This window comes from Chaetodon trifascialis, chromosome 22 (assembly GCF_039877785.1).
Source record: "Chaetodon trifascialis isolate fChaTrf1 chromosome 22, fChaTrf1.hap1, whole genome shotgun sequence".
NCBI classification, from domain to species: Eukaryota; Metazoa; Chordata; class Actinopteri; order Chaetodontiformes; family Chaetodontidae; genus Chaetodon; species Chaetodon trifascialis.
Genome location: NC_092077.1, coordinates 16,977,526 through 17,000,564, shown reverse-complemented (window position 1 = coordinate 17,000,564; position 23,039 = coordinate 16,977,526). Strand labels below are relative to the sequence as shown.

Below are 23,039 nucleotides of genomic sequence, written 5' to 3'. Positions count from 1 at the left end.
CAGACACAGCTACGTCTGTAGCCACCTCACAAACATTAGGCCCCAAACTAGAACAGTGGGTCACGAGATGATTAGAGGATGATCATGTCTAAGTTTGTCAATGAATCAAAGTCGAACAACCTGATTTTGATTGCGATCCTGATTTTACCCTTTAGTGCAAAATTGTACAGTTCTTTTCAGGAGATATTTGTTTACGGACTGTTGAAGTAAAGTGTTACCAATCCTTTAGACAAAGCTTTGTTTTAAGTGTTCACAAGTCAAACTGGTTGGGAACCACTTACCACTGCCTCAGAATAAGATGCTGAAAGAACAATCAACAGCCTGAACCATTAAACCACCCAGAAAAAGTGAAGTAATGACATATCTTTAAGAGAACAAACAGAGCGTCAGAGGAGGCCATGTGGCCTTCATAGGATGCAAAACACCTTAGAGGAGCTCATTATGGAGGAATGTTGCATATGTTGAGGAAAATGTCAAAACATGAAGACAGAGTGAAAAAAAACTACAGCTACAGCAGCAAATCCGTGTCTGAGAGCGACATGCTGCATAAATGATTTTCAATAGTCTTACTAATCCATCGAGTTTTTGGCTGCGAGCGCTCGTATGCAAAGTCACGAGGCATCATCAGTGTGATTGAGTTCACCCCTGTAGTCTGTTCAAATATTTCCCTGCCAGATTAAGTTTGCTAAACACACAATTCAACGCAATTACCTTAGCCTCAGAGTGTGCCATCGTGGCGCTGAGGAAGAAAGATGGGCATGGGCCGCAGTGACGATGAGTGGCAACTGAATTGCTCTGGAGTCGGCCAATCAATCAATTAGCAGTCCAATTTGAAGCCGCCTACAGGGAGGACACGACACAACCGAACATCTGCTTAGCTTAAACTTTGGATTTACTTCAGCGGCGAGAGGAAAAATACAGCAACAAGGAATTTTAAAGTGAAAAACAACAAGTGGAATTACACAAGAGCGGTAATTAAAACAAAATACCACTGAAATTCAAATGAGTGAAAACAATATCCGTTTGTCTTTGGACTGTTTAGCCAGTATTAGGTGGGAAAAGAAAGAGAATTTAGCTCACACTCTAATCTGGGATGTCAAACATAAGCTTCTTATTTAATTAGGTGAAGAAGATGAGAAACTATCATATCAAAAATAAAGAAGAAGAAGAAGCAGAGCAGAGTGTGGAGATGACAGAGTCCAGAAGACTGCTGTTTTGTGCTCATCTGTTCCGAATGTGCCAAATCTGTTTGTTCTTCAGGCGGTAAGAGTGGCCTTCTTCTAGTCTCTGAATATGTACCAAGCCATAGCTTAATCCCACATGAGGAAAGAAAGCCCCACCCACCCTCTCTGAGGAGTGGGGAAGAAGGATTAGACTCACAGTCTTTACCTCACACCTACACACAGCCACGCCCGCCCACTCGAACAGCATCACATTTTCCCAAACTCAGATGTTTTAGCCTCCCCGAGGTGTTACACAAAACAAACGCTGCTCCGTATTGACATTGACTCGGTCTGAGAGCGCCTCGAGCTCAGGCATCGTGATGAGTCACCAGAAGCTGATCTAAGAGCAGTTTGAGAGGCTCGCCTGGCCCAGATATTTCACATAGTCGAGGAACAGATTAGAACGCAGCGACTTTGATCCTGTTAATATGATGCCTCCCATCTTTTCTGCCACCTTTGGAACATGAGACGATTTGCCTCTTCCTGTCAGCGATCAGCAAAGCGGGTTGGAACGGTGTTTTGGTTTGTTTTTTTTTACCTCACCAGCTCTCTGGCTCTCAGTCATCAAGTAATAATGTTAAACGGAGTTACAGTCAGTGTTTTTGAGAAGCGCAGAGAATGCTTTGCAGTCAGTTTGTTCCCTTTAATCTGAGCTGTGGCAGGAGGGAGTTTTACTTCATCGCACTTTTTTGTTTGCTTCATTTCAAGCAAATCCCGGTTTGTGAGCAAGTTGCTTGTTAATTGGAGAGACTCATATCAGCCAGCCATGTTTGATATTGGTGGTGCCAGCAACGTGGAGAAATATCTTTGAGTATTGGTCCGTGCTGCTTCAACTTTTTTAAAACAGGAGGAAATGATGACAAATGTGTTCTCACACCCTAAAAATCATGCATTTTGGAGCCACCAGTAGATGGTTTGGATTGTTTTGTTGCTATTAAGTCATTTGCATTATTTACAGCAGCCTCCGGATTTAATTTGCATAAAGACAACATCACTGCCAACTTCCACCAGAAAAGCCAAACTACACTCTCATGATTCTGAACAATTATCTCATGTTGTCGTATCAAATGCTTTTCACAAGAGGAATGTCTCGACAGACATATTTTTCAAAAGATGATCATAAGTGCTTTCACATACCTTCAGCTGCTGCTTCCTACAACCACAACTGAAAAGAAAACGATGTCTAGAAAGCCCACAGAGAAGGCACACTTCCACCAAGGGTGCACAGAGTAAAATGTACCATTTTCATCAGGATCCAGAGACGCATCAAACTACACACAGTGACAATCATGTGTGCACGTACCGGCTTCTTTTCCTTAAACAGCAGATTATCAGAAAACAGCAAAAAGGGCCTTATCTCCAAAAAAAAAAAATTCCTGGATCCAAAAACTAATCACATGTTCTTTAGCTCATTGCCTGAGTTTCCACTAAACTGCACTGAAAATCTGTGCACACATTTTTGAGATGCCTGACTGTGAACAAATAAACAGACGTGACCAAAAATATACCCCGTTTGGTGGATGTAATAAGGACTGCTTGTGCTTTCGTTAATGTAATTACGCTGTATCCTCGAGTACAGAGACGTATTTCTTCAACAAAGTCTCTGTGTTACCAGTGAGGTCCCAATGTGACAATAACAATATCTAACTGCGAGGCAGTGAGCTATCTCAGGTGTGCATCTCGTTTGGTCGTTGAAATACGCGGCAGTCGTGAAGCCGTCTCTCAGGTGATAAACTCAAGGCACCAGAAAACTTGCTTTCAATTTAACACACACCAGCAGCTGACGCCCCTCCCCTCCTCACTGTTGCTTTCTATTCCTGTGTGGACATGAAGAGAAAATGGACTAACTCAAAAGTTTGAAGTCTGTCTCTGAAGACATAACACATGTCTCTGCACGTCAGGGGGCCGAATTCAATCTGCTCCCCGATTGGCTTTTTTTGGGACATTACATTTGCAGAGGACACTTGTCCCTGAGTTGATAGAATGATGTCTGTCTGACAATGGATGACCTCCATAGGATGATCATGTGGAGGATAAATACAGCGCAGCTCTGTGACTACGTAGGACGCAGGACGACATGTATCCATCCAGCAGGTAGGACGCAACAATAGAGAAGAATCTGATTTGACAAACAGGTTGGAGCCTGAGTTAAAACATACATATTTTCCATAGATTTTGCCACAGTGCATGTGTTAAGTCTTAATGCAGAGCTTGGCAACAGCACTGGATTAAAATTTCACAGTTATAATCTAAATAAATTGACATTTAAATTACTTTTAAATGAATTTCCCCTGCTGTTCTGCACAGCAGCTAATTGACTGATTAACTGATGATCACATTTACTGTTTCCCCGTTCCCCGTTATCAAAGCAGAACGTGCTGCAGTGCAAATCCAGTGTATGCAATGTTTAATTAGAGTACGGCAATTTCTTTACTCTTAAAGGTGAATGCTAATTTTGTGAAATTTAAATAATGAACTCGACAGCCTTCAAAGGAAACCAGAAGACAGCTCGGCTCATACAATACCAATGACGCTCACGTTCCTCTCTCCACAGAGAAGCAAACAGGGTCTGTCTTTCCTATTTCTCATATCTCCTGCAGCCCATGGTGACCGCAATGTGTCTCAGATGTTCTGGCTCACAAAGGACAGATCGACACCAAGGAGCCAGGGGAACTGGAGCATTGTGGGAAATGGCTTCCCCGTGGTCATTCTGAACATGCCAGGCCATCTTTTCCCATGTGTTGCCTTCTCTTAAGCTTATCCAGAGGGGACTCTTTTTTTTCTCACTGTGTAAGGATCACGGAGCCACGCTGACAGAGACGAGCCACCCCATCTGATGGTTACTAAACACTACACGGCAGCCTCGAGCATACACCAGAGTCACTGAGGAAATACTACTCTATATATCTAATGCTGAATTTTAAATGCAGCCTGTTCAGAGTGTGCCTGCTGGGAATGGGCTGGCTGCTTGGCCTCCGGCGGAGCTGCTTGCAGCTTTCTCCAGAATCACTCATCCAAACAACTTCACATGCGACGCTGACTGTGCGGAGTTAAAACTCAAAATAGCCGACGTCTCATTAAGCATAACGAGCACCGGTGAGCGAGGGTCAACTGTAGCCTGGCACTAGCGCTATCATTTTCAATCCAAATTTGATTGGCTTGGGGGTTCACTCAAAAACTTTCTGATGATCTGATTGCTTGTTTCCCGCCCTTTCAGACGTCTTTCCTTCCGGCCATGTTTTCCGTTAAAATTTTTCTGCACTCTGTGTTTTATGGTTTGTTCACATCACAGTCTAATCCTGTGGTGGATGAAAAGAAAACATTCAAAACATAATGAGCATCAACACTGCACTATTCTGTATTGCAGAAAACACAGGGCACCAATTTTTTCATTTTCATTATTTAACATATTTAACAAATAGCCGTTTTTATATTTTTCTAAATGAAACCAATCTATAAAGCTGTCAAACAGGTGTCTCATTTCCCATTTCCCCAATAAAAACGCATTAGGCATCAGCTCGGCTTTCATAATGTGGATTATAACACATCAATTAAAGAACTACACTTCCTGTGTTTGCAGAAAGACCGAAATCTGCCACTGACATGGAATTGTGCCTGCCTGGTGTCACCCGACCATTATCGAGTAGCATCCCTCAGATTGATTCAATGAACAAGGCCGGAAATGAAATAGCAGCGGAGCGAGATTAAAAAAGGAGGACAGGGAGTGCTGTCAGTCCCGTCTGAAAAGGAAACATGGCTGAATACTAACCCTGACAGTGAAGGAGGAGGATTTCATTTTGTGCTGGCAATGACACAGCAAAAGGCTGAATGAGAGTGTTACTGATAGAGGTCCAGTCCATTTGGGGAAATATCATCATACTTCTGAAGCTATGAATGGTGAGATGTTGTTCCAAAAAACTGCCCTGACTCCCCTGTCTCAGAGACTAAGACGGTACAGCTATGCTAGCTCTGTGAGGCCGGAGAGCTTTGAGCTAAATGCTAACCTCATCATGCTAGCACGATCAGAAAGACAATGACAATGGTAGCATGCTGATATTTTGCCATGTTAACAACCTTAGTCCTGTGTGTTGGCATGCTAACATTTGCTAAATAGCACTAAATACAAAGCACAGCTGAGGTTCTTCTGGACATAATTTGATGTGATGATGGCACTACATCTTAAGGCAGACTTGCATGCTGATACCAAATTTCAACCCCTTGTTGAAATGTTTCACTCAAAATCCCACATCAACCTTGTGGTGGCGCTACAGGAAAAGTCAGGAGGCCACCAAAGTTTTCTTCATGTCTGAACGGCAATCCATCCAATAGCTGTTGAGACATCTCAGATCAAAGTGACCAACCGACTGACATTGCCATTCTTTAGCCAAGCTGCTAGCAAGGCTAACAAAAATACAGACTTCCTTCGAAACTGACATCAGAGAAGTATTCAGAACGAATGTGTTGTACCACAGACTGAATAATAGCATGTTGTCAGTCATCAGTCACTCCATCACGTCCCCAGAAAATCAGTCTGCATTCATGAGTGACAAATTAAATGAAACTAAAACACAGCCAAGCTCAGACATCTACACATACATGTGTGCTGTTTCACATCTCAGAACAGTAAAATGTAATGTATGGTTTACTTTATTTCTGCTCTGCACTACATAATCACTCTGCAGCACTAAGCCTGCTCGCTCTCACAGGGAGACCTGGCTAAGTGAGAGCTTAGAAATCGAATGAGACGGTTGTCAGTCCCTGTGAGCTGACATTCACCGGGAGATCCATCACTTCTCGCTCAGTATGAGCTGTAAGGATAATATATTAAGAGTCAAGGGAAAACATTCAGCATACTTGACTATCTGGGTGTGTCAACAGACACTAAAGAAAGCAAAACTAAAACTAGCTGCCTTCCCTGTGTGTGTGGCTCAGGTGAGTGCTGTGCAGCTACACAGGTGCGCTCTGCAGAAGCCACTGATGCTTGCTTTTAATGTAAAGTGGATTTCACAATGATTCTGCTGCGGTCACACTGACCCAGGCAACTCTGTAACCTCCCAACACTCCCAAACTCTGTACCATACTGTAAATTAAGGTACTGACTCTAGCAAAGCAATAACACACTAGAAGTATTTTCAAAGAAATCAGTTCTGCAAAACAACAAAAGTGTGATGCTTGAAGTCACATTTAGGGCTCTATTTTATCACATGGATAATTTGGTCAGGGCATTTCTGGTTTTTCTGTTTTGTTTTGGGGTTTTTTTGCTTTTATTGTGGACCACAGGGAACTCAGGGGATTAGTGGTACAGTAGGAGACAATCCTTTCTGGGGATTATCAGTGGTTGCTGAACAAGAAGCGTTTAAAAGGAGGAATAAAGGCTCTACGCGATGACTTCCCTCAGGCAAAATGTGGAACCGCACACTGGGATTTTAACGCAATCATTTGGCATGAAGGGTGATTAATATGCGTGCTAATGGGAGGAGGCTGAGACATCTCTGGATGTGAGATCAGGTATGAGGCGTAAACAGCAGAGAACACTGGCAAGTGAAGGTGGGAAGCGCACACTGCATCAATCACTGGTGACAGCTGGGACAGACGCAGGGAGCTTCATCATCGAGAGGAGTGGGTGCTCCACTATGTCAAATCAGACAGTGCTAATTAGTAATTTCTGCAAATCTGAGCTCCGAACCAGGAACCGAGCAAAACCCCTCCAGATACCCTCCATGGAAAGATTCATGAGAATTATCATCCAACTTAACAGCTAAAGCATTTATTAATGCTCATCAGTCCCAATATGTGAAGTCCCAGCTCTCTGGGGTGCACTATATTAGCAGGTGAAATCATACTGTTCAAAATGAGTGAACGGAGCTAAATAAAGGTAGATTTCAATTAGGAGGCAGTGCTGCTCTGAAGGCAGAATTAATCTTATTGGTTAAGATAATGGGTGGAGCCACTTGAGTACAGCTACTGTCTGAATCTAGACCTCCCTGAAGACTTTCTGTGGACCAGTTCCTGACAAAGAGCGCTTTTTATGCATACAGTATTGCAAACCATTAGGGACTATACCGAATGTTTGTATATGCAAACTGCCTCACAACAATATGTGTCGACCTCTAGCAACTCCTTGAGCAGCCGGTAGTCATTTTCCTTTGAAAAAAGTTGGCAAAATGTTAGATTTAAGTCAAAAAAAGCAACAACAATACAGAAAGTTTCCAGTCGATCCATCCGCCCATTATCCATCCAGGAGGTACGACATGACAGGAGCAGGAAGTCCAATAAGTCCCCGTTTCGATTTCTCTGTTGTTGCTCATGTGAACGCTGAGGTCCCCCCAGCAGAGCTACACGTCACACAGAAGGAATTCTACCATTCTCCAGTGTGAAAACCAAGGTTGCCAAGGTCAAAGCCATTTCCCCAGACATCACAGTGACATCTGACTGAAGTCCAGTGTAAGAAAGCAGAAAATATAAAGAGCTGTATCAGCCACTGGCGAGAGAGAAACACCATGCTCATCCTGAGTATTCTGACTTAGCAGGTCAGCCTGACTGCGTGGTGCAGAACTCATCTTGTTGCATGCAGAACACAAACCTATACGACTTTATCTTTATCCATATCATCCCAACTGTCATTTGAATTTATCTGAAGACGACATGCAACACTATTTAGACTTTACGACAGTCAAAACCAAATCTTAGTTAACAAAAAAACCCATTTTTCCTGGGATTTGGTTGCAAAAGAAATCCAAGTGCCAACCAACCACAGTGTTAAGACAGTGTTTGGGGGAGATTTGTGCGAGGCAGATGCACATATAGGCCTATTTTATTTTCTTCACACCTTTGAAGTCTTCGCAAGTTGAACTCTGCTAAAAGACCTGCAGACTTCCATGTTTGAAATGTGTTTTTATTTATTTACTTTTGAGTACGATGTCCAGCTTCTCAGCACTTCACAGTACTTGATGCAGCGTAGCACACAGGTACCGAAATGTGTTTTGGGAGAACTGACACCAGCATGAAAATGTTCTCTCTGCAACACTTGTATTTCTTATTTATATGCAGGCTTTATGTTCATTTGTTGCTGAACCTCTGTTGGCTTTTAAGATTGTTTCAGCCCCAAAGCAGCTTTCCACCCGTTCACTCGACAAAATAAAGGATGAACACAAATGTGGACTATTAGTACATCATGTATAGAAAAGGCTAATGCCTCTCATCCTCTTGACTGAATGGCCACTCCAGTCCTTCTGATCACAGCTGACTTCACTCCATTGAATTAGCACACAGTCTTCTGGGCTACAGGCTCAGGGGCCATGTTGGAGCCTCAGTGGTGAATATTAGATTGCACGCCTCCAGATCTCATTAAAGGAGGCAACAGGACAATGCCTGCATCTCAAATGAGACCAGAGGCCATCAGGCATCCTGACTCCCTGTTGGATTTACTGATTCGATTGATACCGTGTGTATGCATCAGGGTATAACAGGAGAGTAAGATGTCCTTTTCAGTAAATATAATTAGGCCACTTTTACAAATTACACAATTGGAGGAAAATTGGAATTTGGGTTTTATAGCATGCTGTAAATGGCCCACATTATACTGTCCATTACATGCACAGGTCACGTGATAGATTCATTGAAGAGGCCAGACACTTACAATATCTTCAGTTAGAGGGGTTTCCTCCAGTCTCTCCTTCCAAATGGCAGATCACTGAAAAAGAAATATCATAGTGTCAGTGTCCAGAAGCATAAAAACATCTGCCTTAAAGACGTACGTAAGTGATTCAACCAGCCAGAAGAAACCTTTTTGTGTCACTGTTTGTGTCTGTATTAATTTAGCAAATCACCTGACTTCATCTCAAGCAACCCTCATTTAAACTTTTTCACACCACACTGACGTACATAAGGCCACTGATGGATGTTACAGCAGGTGACACAGTGTTAGTTTAGAAATATTAACAACATAAACCAGTTATTCATGGCAAAGCCTGTGATTTGAGCTATTTTCATTTGTTTTAAATCCCTTTTTCTAGAGGCAGAGTGTGAGTATAATCTCATCCATAGTAGTCAGATAGGAAACTTTAAATGTCCAACACCTGGCATCTTCTTTCATCATGCACTATTTTGCTTTCCAGAATCAATTCTACCTCACAAACAGAAACAATGCTCACAGTGTGTGCTCAACACTACAGTAGGAACACATTAAAATAATTAATCTTACAATCAGTTAGTCTGAGCTTCAATCAGTTGGATTTTCAGAATAAGAGACTGGCCTCAGAGCAACCTCAGCCCTCTACCAGAAATTGGTGGTCTCGTTTGCAGGCAGCAGATGGCACGTCATCAAGCGGTAATACATAAACAGCATATGTTGGGTCACTTTAATGGGTTCAAAGGAGAAACAAGCTATATGAATCAAAAGAGAGTATTTATACCTGTCCCTACATACACACACATGAGAGCCTTACTGCCATAGGGCAGTGCTGAATGATGCTGAATGTTTATGACTTCATCACCTTAAAAGTAAAATATAAAAAATTTGAGCTTTCCAACCCAACAGAGCAGAGAAAACTTTTCAAATTATTTCCCAAATAAGTAGCATGATGGCTATCCCAGAATCACTTTGCGTGAATGTCGCTCTTTTGGGATCATCATCGGCAATCTAAAAACCAAGCGAATGCAGACATGAGAGTTTTTTTAATAGATTTTTTGTTATTGTGGTTATTTGAATGTAATTTAGGGTGCTGTTAGACAGCCCCATTAATACAGGTGTGTGCCTCCTTTTGTGTGCAGCAAGCAGGGAAAACGTTGTTTTTGAAAGGTTAAACAGCATCAAATGTGGATTGAGTAGAATATTTCATGTGAAGAAATGGCAGAAACACATCAATAAACTGCTGTCTGTGTTTGTAACGCAGGCACATTTCTACACAGCTGAAATGTAACGTATCAAAGCAAGGGGAAAACTTCAGATTGGGTGAAATACATGCACTTCTTCCACAGCCGCTTGGTTAAATTTAATCCAAGTTTAATTTAATCTTGAAGAAGGTCATAAGCCTTAACACGTCCATCTCTGACACGGCCGAAGCTGCTGTTCACCGGCCTTACAGGGTTTCTTAATTGGCTCTTGCAAGCACACTGCTGTTAAAGGGAAATTTGGGGATATTACCGGGTGTAGGGAAGCCAGGTTCCCTTCACAGAGACGAGGACGTGTTACCCTCCTAAATTAGATCTAAGTGGGGTGGCCAATATCACACCATGGTAGGGGGTGTAAAATTTGTACGCCAGTAGCAGGACTCCAAGCTGCAGTGTAATGAAGCAAACTTCACCCAAAAGTTTTTAAGTTCCTAATCAGAAATTGAACAAAAAAAAAAAAAAAAACACCAAGCAGCTACGTTTTCTAAGATTCTCTACTCCTTGGCTAAAAACGTACAGAAGTTTTCTTCATTTATTGCTAACGGCAGAAAATCAGCGCCAGAGCTGGCCGGCCCCCTTCCAAAAAACGATGCCACAAAAGATATAAACAGCCGCTAATTAGAAGCTGATATTTACCAGAGGACAGCAGGAGGGCTTTGAAAGCCAACACTGTGCTTTTACTGAAAAGGTGTTTCATGAATGTGCAACAGTCAGGTGGGTTTGAAAAACAAACACCTCACTGTTTGCCCATTGGGATAGACGGTCCTAAGGAGACTTCATAGTCCCGGGGACACCAATAAATGACACTCAGTATGTTTGGTGAAGAGGGCCTAACGACATGTCTATTTTTACATTGGTGAGGTGAAGAACAGACCCTTTATCCGGAGTGATGGGGACTAAGGACCCCACAGTAAAACCTCACAGCTGAAGGCCTGAAAGTAAGACGCTAAAGCACTCATATCACATGCAGAGAACACCCTGAAATCAAGAAATCAACCACTGTTCATCACCATACTTCAGTAAATTTCATCTTGCTGTTTATACACACATCATACTTAACAGGTTAAACTATTACACACATTTCTGAAAGGTTGCCTAAATGTCTAGCAGATATTACAAACCCAATCAGCAGTGTTTCTAAACTGTAGAGAGTTAACAGCGCACAGTTCAAGCTGAAATGAATTTAGCAGCACGTTGGGTGTTCGTCTTTCATTATCCTCATCCTGAGGTGGAAATGATCAAAAAAAGAAAAATGCTCATCTGTGTGTTTTACCCTGTTTCGTAGCTTTCACAGCGATTGCACCATCACAGCCTGGGTAGGCTGTCTTTCATTCTGTGCTCTCATATTCAAAGGAGCCATCGCACGCTGCCCTGCCTTCACTCTAATATCCCCTGCAAACATTCATCCTGGGAGCCTGCTGGAGGTGAGCTCAAACATTATTATCGTGGAGGTTTCATTGCTGGTCTGTGGGCCGAAGCCATCAGTCTCATCGGCAGGAGAGTGGCCGAGCCGGACTACAGTGGCATATGGAGCAACGTCCATGGAAAGTCCTCACTGCGGCCTTCTCAGGACTTTTTGTTGGATCAACTGTGCCAAACATTACACGGTGTGAAGTGTAGACGAGCCAATTAAGCCAACATCCGTATTTGTTTAACTGTTCCTGCTGACGTCATGTTATGCTCTGTCAACAGTTCAGATAGCAGTTATATATTACTCATCTGTAGATTATGCTAAAATACTTCTTTGTTAAACTTCAAGTGTGTAATATTTGATGCTTTACGTCAAGTGATAGCATCTTAGGACTGTTGAAGTACTGTATGGTGATAGCATTAGCTGGACTGACTATAGCCAAGTTTCCATCCAAATTTAACTAAATTTTTAACCAATATTCAAGAAAATCTGAATTAATGCATGTTTCCATTCACTACTGTTGAGGCAATATTAGGATAATTGAAAGAGTGCCAGTCAAACCTCAAACAAAGGAAAGTCATGATGGAAATACCTAATTTATTCTGCAATATTTTCTTAGTTTTGTTCAGATTTCCAGCATTTCCAGTCAGGTTTTTAATGCACAAATTGAACATGAACTTAAAAAAGGTCGATGGAAATGCACAATATGTGATAAACCATCAAGATATTAAGACATCAGGTCTTTTGTGATTTTATAAGCCACAGAACTGCAAATCAACCATCCCACAAAGTTTCCGTGCCTCTTGAATTGTTGATAATTATTGTGCTTTCAGAAATTTTTTTAGCAAATGAGCATATGACACAGAGCAAATATCCTGTGTTTTTAGCAGTTTCATTTACTACAACAGCCTGAACAGTACCAATGCATCTGTTGCATTTAGTCACCATAACCAATGGTCTATCAACATCAGCAGCATGACTATATCGTGTTCCTCTTCCATTCAAATATCTGCAATTGAGATACCTAGGTGACCGTCTCACTGTCCATTTATCTCACTCCTGCGGGCAAAACATCAAATATTCTCCAGTGCACACAACACTGCAGCACTCATATGGACTAAGAAGGACAGTCTCATGAAAAACACAAACACACAATATTAAGCTTAGGCTCATATTGGTGTTTAGATCTCAATATCTGTTTAATAAGAAGCTGAGGGGACCAGTGTTTAAGGAACAATGGCGGCCCCTCTGTTTAGCGGCAGGGGCACAAAGCCAATATCCGGTACGGAGATATTACCCCTGGGAGGAAGAGCCTTCATCATTCTGGAAATCTCATGCCATCCTCTCCATAGAGTTTGAAGGCTGGATGGAGCCACTTCCATTGTTTTTCTGAAGCTGGTTGTTTCCTACCCACCAGACAGGCAGCCTTGACAACAGCCAGTTCTGAGGCACACTTGAATGTGGTTCAAAGAATTTGGCAGAAGGATCCCAACCAGGCTGTTAGCAAACAGCCAAAAGATGAATACACCTCTGCTGTGCCAAACCTTTGCACAAGGGCACTTGTGTTTTTGTGGGATGTAATGAGACTGCCATATGACACTGTCTGGTATCTCCCCTGTTTCTGAGCTGTTTACTTATCATACATGACGGACGGCTTGTTTTGTACGTCGAGTGACATCTGGAGTTTGTGCCTCTTCTCTCTTGCCCAGAGAAAATAATTACACAGACTAGGACACCATGTTTTGCTTTTGCTGACGTAGTTCTTATAGATATGGAGTTACATAAAAACAAACAGTATGAACCAGCTATTACGTATGTCTGTTATGTTTTACTCAGCATCCCAACTTCTTTGGAATCGGGGTTGTTGTGTGTTGATCTGAATAAAGGTCACAACCTGAAAGAAGCTGCTAAAAACAGCATGTCCATAAGTGACCCATAAGTAAGGTCAGTCATAAAATGTGTGAACGGTAAGACTGTGGCATCTTTTTCTTAAATAGAGCAATTCAAAGCTGCTCTTGCACTTGAGGTACATGCAATGACTACATTCTGCAAGTGTCATGCAAAATTCTTCCTTGTGACAGACAAAACAAAGACGCTGCATTTATGAACAACTGCAGCTGTGAGGTTCTCGACTCATTTCCTGGTTTCAAGTCACTGCAACAATATTAAGAGTTCAAATTCATGTATATCTGTCAGCATTCTAATCAAATCAAGCAGCACATTTAGACATTCTTCTTTTTTTCTTTTATCAAATGACTCATTTTGCCACAAGTAGAAGAAAGGCAGAAGTAATTAAGTGAGACAGCCTTACATTTTGTCTGCGGATCAATTTGCTCAAACAAGATGTCAGCGGTTCCATCAAGTACTGCTATTTGCCTAGACAACCTGACAGTACTCACAACAGAAACGGAGGGACTGACTGAGAAATCTATGCAAAATAAATGCACCCTATCCTCGAGGAACAACAGAAGAACAACCTAAAGCGTCACAGTTATAAACGAGCTGTGGTCAGTGAAGGTCAAACGTGTTTCTTCATATTCAATACACCATCTGGCCACAGCAGGATTGTAGACTTTGATGCCTGTAGTCACACATACAGGCCAGAACCTCAGAACAAACATTTAACTTGAATAGAGAGAAACCCAGTGAGCACTGAGAGAGAAAACGTCTGAATCCCTCGTTATTAAAGTTATTGTAGAACCAGCAGACCCACCAAGTCTCCTGGTGCTCATGAGCAGAGGCGCAGGGCTAATGACTAACAAGACAAGCTCCCCATGAAGCATTTATAGATTTAAGCTTAAAAGTGATATTTGTTCTCCTCTGCAAGTAGAGAAATAACATTGAGCACCTCAGAAAAAACAATAGTTGAAGAGCCTGCAGCAGCACTGTGGCAGTCACTGAAGAGAGGCTCACTGTACTGGGATGCTGCTGCTGCTGCTGCTGCTGCTGCTGCTGCTGCTGCTGCTGCTGCTGCTGCTGATGGAATAAGTCATTGTGAGAGATTTTCATGATAAATAACCCTTAGACCATAGAACCTTATCATTAAATTAGCTTGTGTGCCAGGCCAGGGCTTTCCTGTGAGGGCTTTTTTTTCCCACTCTGAGGTATTAGTGTTCAAACTCCCATCTCTCTGGAGGATTAACAGTGAACCCACATTCGAACGGCCCAGCCAAACTCATTCCTACACGTCGGCTCTGCTCTCCCTCTATCTGCTGAGGCTGGAAGAATAATTAAATGTTTTGTTTGCTTTGTTTTTTTTGTGCAGAGGAGAGAGGATGGGTCTCGGCTGTCAGTTACAGTATGATCTGTTGCTCCAGTCTGGCCAGGCCTGTCACTCAACGCTTCTCTCTCTTGACATCAAAACACTCGATAATCACGCCACTACAGATGCTGAAGAGGGGAAAAAAACAGCCGCTGTGCCTTCTAATTATGCTGCCTCAGATGTCGCTTTGTCATTGGACTAAATTGCTTGACATTTTACAATAAATTGCATTTTTGCCCATTTGCTTAGCTGAAAATGCAAGGGTAACAATCAAAACTGAATGCACGCGAACGAAAAATGAATATGTGACAGGAATATAGGAAACAGGCGTATCCATCGCAGGGCATCCGTGGCTTCAGTTTCATTGTTCAGAGGCAGAACATAAGCTGATGAAACACACTATGATTATGGAGATAAGTTTCTCTGGCAAGCATATGTTTACTTCTCAAGCCACTGAAGGCTTTGCCGGCACGCTGCTCTGGGTGTAGGTGGAACGCTGCTGATAAACAGAACTTTAAAGCTGCGGGGAGCATCCCTAAATCAAATCTGACCTTCTGAAAATCATTTTCATTCTAATGTGGAGGGCGTTTTCTCTTGCAGAGGCACTTTGATTGGTCACAAAGGGCCATATTTTCTTAGACGCACTAAGGAACCCTTTTTATTTTTAAATGTTTTCCTGCGATGGAGCCAGAAAACAGCGATTACCTTGGAGACACAGACGCCCTCATCATGAACATTACTACAAACCAGCTGAATGGAGCACAATGTGAGCGCTCAACATTAAGTAAATGAAGTAAACCTATTAAGGGTTGAGTAAATACAGCGAAATGTATTTGTTGTATAAAAGAAATGTTGTTTGGGTCTGGTTGAGTGGTACAAAGAACTTCAATAAGCGTCTGGGTAGAGTAGATGTCCTTGAAGTTGGCACTCAAATCAGACAGCATAATAACATTCAGATGGCCTCCCTGCATGATGATGACACAGCACTGGCAAGCCCTGCCTCTCTGGTGCTCTGCCCTTGAATGATAAAGCCTTTACCCTTTGCATTTAAACAGTTAGTTCAGCTTCAATCACAGGCTTTTCCGCTCAGTGTATGCAGAAAAGGAAACTGTCACAAGTATTATTCTTGCATCTATTATTGCACCTGAGACACTCGACTCACTCTTCATGCAGGAGTTGAAAGGTAAGCAGACTTTGCATAAGTTGAAGCCTCACATGGTTTATTGGAGGAGACAACCATGACCGTGTGCGGCGTACTGCGAGGCTCGCTGGTCACCTCTGGTCAGGATGACCCACTTCGAGCCCAACATCGATCACACACTGTTTAATTTGAAATAGAGCATCTTAAGTCTCAGCCAGTCGGGGTAAGCTGTTTAAGGCAATGCTCTTAGGATTAAAGCGAGATCCATAATGCAATTCCATGAGAGACAATCCGTCTTTGTTTTAGTGATACGTTGCTGTACCGTCTGGACTGCAAGATAGCGAGCAAAACATGCACTGCTGATGAGACGTTTCATACATTCACAAAATATGAACCAATCTGGAAAGTGGATCAGATACTCTTTGAACTCTCCCTCCTCTCTGCTTCGGGTTGATCAGGACTCAATCCTCTCATGTAACACAATCAAACTGAATGACAGCACTCAGAGTCGGCACTCTGGATAATCATGCAATCAAATTGCATTATTTGGCTTCCACAGGTGCAAAGCGAATGTGGAGCATTTGCCATCAGTGCTAATTTGACTCGTATTTGGCTCGTCCGCCTCGACAGATCTCTGCGGAAATCATTATTCCGTGATGTGAGCGTTTCCTCCATATCTTAATGTTCGGTGATGGGACGTTACAGACCATAATTTCAGTCATAACAATTCTGTGGAAGACTTCAGCGCTGCATTTTATTATTCGTTTCTAAACATATACAGCCAACTGTCCTGCCCAGTCCTCAGGCCACAATCACCTGGTGTGACTGGTATCATGAATCAATTCAGAGATAAAAATGGCTTCTGTCTATGCAGGATGTTTTTCATCTTCAGGATATTATTTTGGCAGAGAAAGAGGCATAAGATGAATGCATAGAGCTATAATTCACCCATTTATGGAAGGTTTATATATAACTGACCAAATCTGTATCCATGCATCCATGTTATTGCATTAAAGACACGGCATTAGAGCCTCAGGACGGCCGCTAATTAAGAACGGAACATAATTATGTCTTGGCAGAACAAGTCAACCTTTCTGACGTTCATGTGAAAATGGGCATTGTTACTGCAGGCAGATGGCACATGAATATCAAGTTGAGAAGAAAAGAAAAAGATCTCACTGAGCAGGAGTCTTTTTGCCAACGCTGACTTTACCAGCCCTGTTTTAACGGTCGCTAGGCAACACTCATTAGTGCGCTCCACTGATCGAGTCGGAGAGATGGGATGTACGAACCCAAAGTTAGACTTCTGCACAGAGGCAATTAGATCTCTTTAGGGACAGTTTGGGAACGAGTGCCCACAGCAGACATGCTGCTCCGGAGAAACCTAAATATACACAATGTATGCAAATGTTACATAAGCTTTTTACAAGCTGCAGACGTAGTTTAGAAGAAATCAAAAGACCAGCCTCACATTTAAAGCTTAACATGTATTTCAGCTCCATTACAATCATGCTCATTCAAGGCTGGAGGAGGGGGGAATGTCTTTCTGTGCTTTTGATGAATTTCTCCCATTATGCTGCTGAATATCAATGCGGATTCCAGGGTCTAAAAGCAACCTTTACTCACTTGACACCAAAACCTGGAGTTATGCAGCTCACTTTTCAGATTGCTTTAACATTTTCTGCTTTCAAAATGTGTCGATGAAACGCCGCAGAATGGACGAAGAAAAGTCAACGAGGAAAAGACGTAGAGAATTCTCTAAAACCATGGAATTATGTTGCTCACGAATGACTTTAATGTTCAATAAAGTTCTGTTTTTGCATTTAGATAGCGCCTGAAAGGGTTCGACTCTATCGCAGCTACTCCAGTAATGACCGTTTGCCATTTTAATTCCTGAGATGTGAAACTAGCTTAAAAAAGAGAACATAAAAAACTCGAGGAGTGAAAATACAAAGCTGGACTACTGAGGCATTATTCTAGAAAATCCACAGTTTTCAGTGTTTGAAATGGCAACTGCGACCTTATGATAAGCACAAATCACCCACCATCACCCAAAATACATGCAGATACACGCAAACACACACACACACACACACACACACACACACACATACACACACATACACACTAGACCTTATTTAAATACACTCCATTTAAAATGATGCTTTTCATTTCAAGACTGGAAGGAAGGACTAACCTTGAACATTTAAAGACTATGTTTGCACTTCCTGCTGTGGGTGCATGTACTTGATCTCAAACACTGTAGATCACATCCAGTTCGTTAGGCAGACTGAGTGCTGGGTTATTTTGCAGTTAAGAGAGTAGAGAAAATTCAATTTTGCGCTCATCCTACTCGGCAATTCTTTCTTTGGGAATCTTTGAGGTGGCCCGTCTAATGAGCTCCCATGAAATTTGGTTTCCACGCCAGACAATATACCTCATTGTGTCCGGGCCAACATTTATTTCTCCTCTCCCTCCACCCTTCGTGCATGCACGTGCCTTCGCACACACACGACAGCAATTTGAATGTGAGGAAGCTGCCAAGTGTCAGTTTTCAGTCATTACCTTACAGCCAATTGATATGAGCATTATCCAGATGAGCAGAATGGTCTTTTGTGTGAGACAATTTATTAGTTAGTCATGCGCAATACACGGTGAAGGTCAGCTGTGCAAAAGGGACTTCGATTAAAGAGCGGCCTCTGTTCTTTTTATGCATATGCATGTATGAAAAGTTACTGGTCACTGTAGTCATTCCTCATTCCGGCCATTAACCTTCACAGCAGGACTTTACGGAAAGAAATGTGGGACAAAATCAAAGTCTTTGTTCTGTCCAAAAATGCACACAGAAACACAAACAAATCTTACATGAGGCTTCCATAGGCTGCATTAGCTAAATTTTGCGAGGTTTTTCAAAAATGACTTTTTGGGTGGGGCCGAATGTTTGACCTGTGACAAGACGCAAACTCTGATTTTGTGAATGAAATCAGCTGTCCTAACAGTGGAGTACTGTGTCATCAGTGGATAATACTACTCTGATCCACTCCCAGATCGCAGTTTTTCCTTGTAAAAGTAGGTCAGCTGACAAGTTGGGAGCGTGGTGCATAAATCAACAGACTCATTTCTCCTTTCATGCTGAAGGAACATGTTTTCCAAGTTACAAACTACACGGGGATTGTCATCGAGGTGGCTGTCTGTGGCCTTACATGCTTATTTTTGGCCCACTGTCAGTGTTTAAATGGATAAACGAAGGTCCTCTTGTACATCAGGACATCAAGCCAGAAACACACACTAACACACACGCATACACACGCACAAACTGCATCATCTAGCAGCCGCATAGATTAGACTGTTTTAATCAAGTTTGTCTGATGAGAGCATGTTTGACTGGGACATGCAGCTGGCAGCAAAGGACGGAAGAATTGAATTAGTCCTGCTGCAGACGATACAGTAAACGTCTGTGGAGGTTTGTTCCTAAGAGAGAGGGAGCACTGACCAATCTCCATACTGTTAAGGAAGAACTATCATAACCTTTGCAGATGAGGATCCAAACAAGGGTCAAGGGAGCAGCAAAAATTCTGAATGTGTTGCCCCCACACATCAAAGATTTGTTTTCTGCTTTGAGACGATGTTTCCAGTCAACAAGGCAGCAGTGGAACAAGCCCAGAAAATACTGCAGTAATAGAAAATAAAGAGGAAAATTGGGGGATGTGATTATATTCTCAATTCTTTACAGTATTTACTGGAGCCAAGCAGAGGGCTGCAAAGGGTCGATAACTTTCAGTAAATTTTTAGGAGATTTTTAGGACATTTTCCTACTGAGAAAAAGCTCTGGGATTTGGGGAAATTTGGAAATTATGCACAATTTCAATATCAGAAACTGTACAAGATGGAATATGGCAGTTGTGCCAGCATATCTCATCAGCCACTTAGTGAAAGCAGCTTTGCAGATCTGTGGCACTTTCCATCACCCTCCAGATCCCACCAACATCAGACACCTTCCGGTGCAACTGGTCCCTGTTTGGGAACACTTACACCAAGGCACACAAGAGGCTGACCAGTGCACGAGTTGAAAAACTGGTGGCCATCTGGGCAAAGCTGAGGCTCTCTGAGCCTGGCACAGAACCATCCTCAACTAGTTTGGACAGTGAAGATGAGGCATGATTGTCTGACTTCAAGGAAGTCCATGGAGAGGATAAGGAGGCCAATTATTTTGTGGAATGTAGTCTCTGTTTTTTGAAGGGGTGTAAACATTTTATTTTATTCTGTTTTTTTGTTCAATGAAAGTTCAATACAACGTTAAGTGAGTCAGCTTATTTAACTCAAGTTTAACTTCTGATATGGTACAGTAAAAGGTGTGTTTCTATCTGTAAAAGACATGTTTAATACAGTAGTAATAATAATAATAATAATAATAATAACCCCTATGTTTCCATTTTATTCACATTATTTTCTTTGATTCCCATAAATTCCCCTTAATACCCATGGGAAGTTTCCACTTATTTATTTATTTCCAGAATTTGAGAAGTGTAGTCCAGTGACAAGTGACAGGCTGATTTCCACCTCTGTTCTCAGACAGCGGCGAAGCCAGCGGGGTGCAGGCAGGATCTGTGGCCCTTTAAAATGGCATAATTCAGTATTCTGAGTCAAACTATTTGAACCTTTTACGACCTTTTATGTTTCATTAAGAAGTCAGAACAACGTCCAGCATGTCAAACTGGACAAAACGGCTGAGGTCCCTGAAAGCTTTGATCGTGATTTGTCAAACATCGACTTCTTTTGAAACTTCTGTGTGAAAAGAATAGAGCGTTTGAAGAAATGAGGAGGGGGTAGCTGCAGTTATAGGTTAATGGGACGCAATCAAAGTTTGGACAGTCTCTTTGACTGTATTTTAATTTATCAAGGCCAGTTCTGTGAGCCGGCAAGCCCAGATCTGATGATCTGAGACAGACTCAAACGGTGTTATTACCACCTACAGTACCGGATACGAGTTCGCTCGGGGCTCAGACCAGCTCGAAAGGCTCTGAGGTAAGTTCAGAGGTAATGCCGTCATGGTCTCTTTGTGACGCAGCTTGCTCTGCCTAATCAGTTGTTTTTGTTCTGGCAGAAGGGACTCTACCTCCCCAGCTCACGTCCATTATCCATAATTAACAGAGCAGAGGGCTGCAGATGAGGCAGAGAGGCGCAGTATGGAGACACAAGCGTGGGTTGCAATAGTGGAGCTCCTCTGCCCTGATGAGGATGAGGAAGAACGCAAGAAATCAACACTTCGGCTTTCTGTAACCGGGAAGATTTACAACAAAGAGTAATGAGCATCGTGCTGCTCTTTGCAGAAAATGACATGCTAATTTGACCTATTGTTGTTTTTTTTTCTCGGAATTTATCATCACATCACAGCTCAAATACAAGTGATTCAGAACTTCACAAAACAACGATGTTACAGCTAATCAAACCTGGCAAAATGAGGAAATGAGTATCCAGCATAGCTAAGACCAGCTTCTGTCGACTTTCTAATCAGCAACCTATTCAACGGTGAAGCGTATCGTTAAGCAGAACTTCTGTCTAGACTCCCTGAACCCCCAGAGAGTGAGGTCCAAGGACGAAGTTAAATCACTGCTTTCATTCTCTCTTTGAACTCAAACTGCTCAAACACAGGACAGTAAAGGGTGCGGATTAAACGTGAAAAAAAAAACCTGAACTGATTTTCATTACACGAAACCCACAAAAGGTTTCAGGCGTCAGTGAGAATTTGACCTTCGGGTGCCCGCAGAGCCACGTCAGTGTTTGTTTAAGAGGGACTCTGAAATAACTTGTTGAGTGTAACATGACTTTAAAGGGCTACTCCAACATTCAGACAAATTCACCTGTTTGATGTCTTACCGAGTTAGATTTCCAAGTTTGAAGCTTTGTGGGTTCAGTACACTGATAGAGGTCTTCACAGGTCTAGAGACCCAACTCAACATACATTGATATTCCTTTTCAACCACGGCTAACTGCAAACGTTATACCACCTTTACACCAAAATTAGCAAATATATGGGCTTTTTAAATGCGGGTAAATCTGCTAAAAATAAGTGACTGACTCTTTTCCAATGACTAGGACAGGAAGATTTCACCTGATTGGTGCTCTAAGCCTTAGAGCACCAATCAGGTGAAATCTTCCTGTGTGTCTTTCTTCAATTCCTGCAAGAATATCAGCTTTGTGTTCAACTAAACAGGCCCAGGTCCCACACTGAGTAAGCAAATTGAGTAAATTGAGACTAGATTTTCATTATATTTCAATAAATATACTTTTTATGACATTGTTGTTTGGTGGTCTGCCTTGTGATTTTTCTAAAGTAAAATATGTGCTGTGGCTCAAAAAGGTTGGGAAACACTGGACTAGGAGACGAGTTTATCTATCAGTTTATTTCCTAGCGCGTCATGTTCAACCCATGTTTGGAGCTACTGACTGAAGGTATTTTTGGTGGAGAAAAACTGAGCTAACTGCTCGCTAAAGCACAGTATCTCATGATCTATTTGTACACGTTACTGCAAACACACGACACAACAAATAAAAAAGCCTTGTTGGGATTCGGCTCACTAATAAGCTAGGCTAGCTCTAGCAATAGTGCAAAGAAATAATTTGTGAGATGCAGCCTTCATTTAGACATTCAGCTTCTTAGAGCAAATAAGCAGATTTCCCAAAATGTTGTATTATGAGTTTTGCTTAATGTCATTTTCAGGAAGGGACGTGACAAATATCATGGACTGTCCTGGAAATGCTTGAGCATCTAATGAAAGCATGTGCTTGGATTCATTGTACATGTAATAATTATACTCTCTCCTTCAGTCATTTTCTGAACACTCATTCATGCCCTCTTATTCTTTTTCCTTGCCATTGGAGCACTTACAGCTCCTGTTCCTGATCCGAGTTGTTCCGAGCAGCAGCAGCAGCAGCAGCATAATTCAAGTCTGTGCCTCCCTTTTGTGTTTGGCCTTTCATATGATAAAACCCATTAAGAAAGAAACTAAGTGACTCTCTGAGTAGAACAGTGTCCCTGCCGAGTCCTGGCACTGTCCCATATATTACCATAAAATGCAACATATGCTACTCTGCTTTTTCAGTGTTTAA

At 42.1% G+C, this 23,039-nt stretch overlaps 1 protein-coding gene across 4 annotated transcripts in view; it reads right to left on the bottom strand.

Annotated features, from left to right (window-relative positions):
- syt1a (synaptotagmin Ia) overlaps window positions 1-23,039 on the bottom strand; it is a 147,338-nt gene that overhangs the window by 98,892 nt on the left and 25,407 nt on the right. For all 4 annotated transcript variants that reach the window (XM_070991556.1, XM_070991560.1, XM_070991555.1 and 1 more), the window contains exon 2: window positions 8,863-8,916. The gene's annotated coding sequence lies outside the window, so the exon portion shown is untranslated. The remainder of the gene's footprint in view (window positions 1-8,862; window positions 8,917-23,039) is intronic.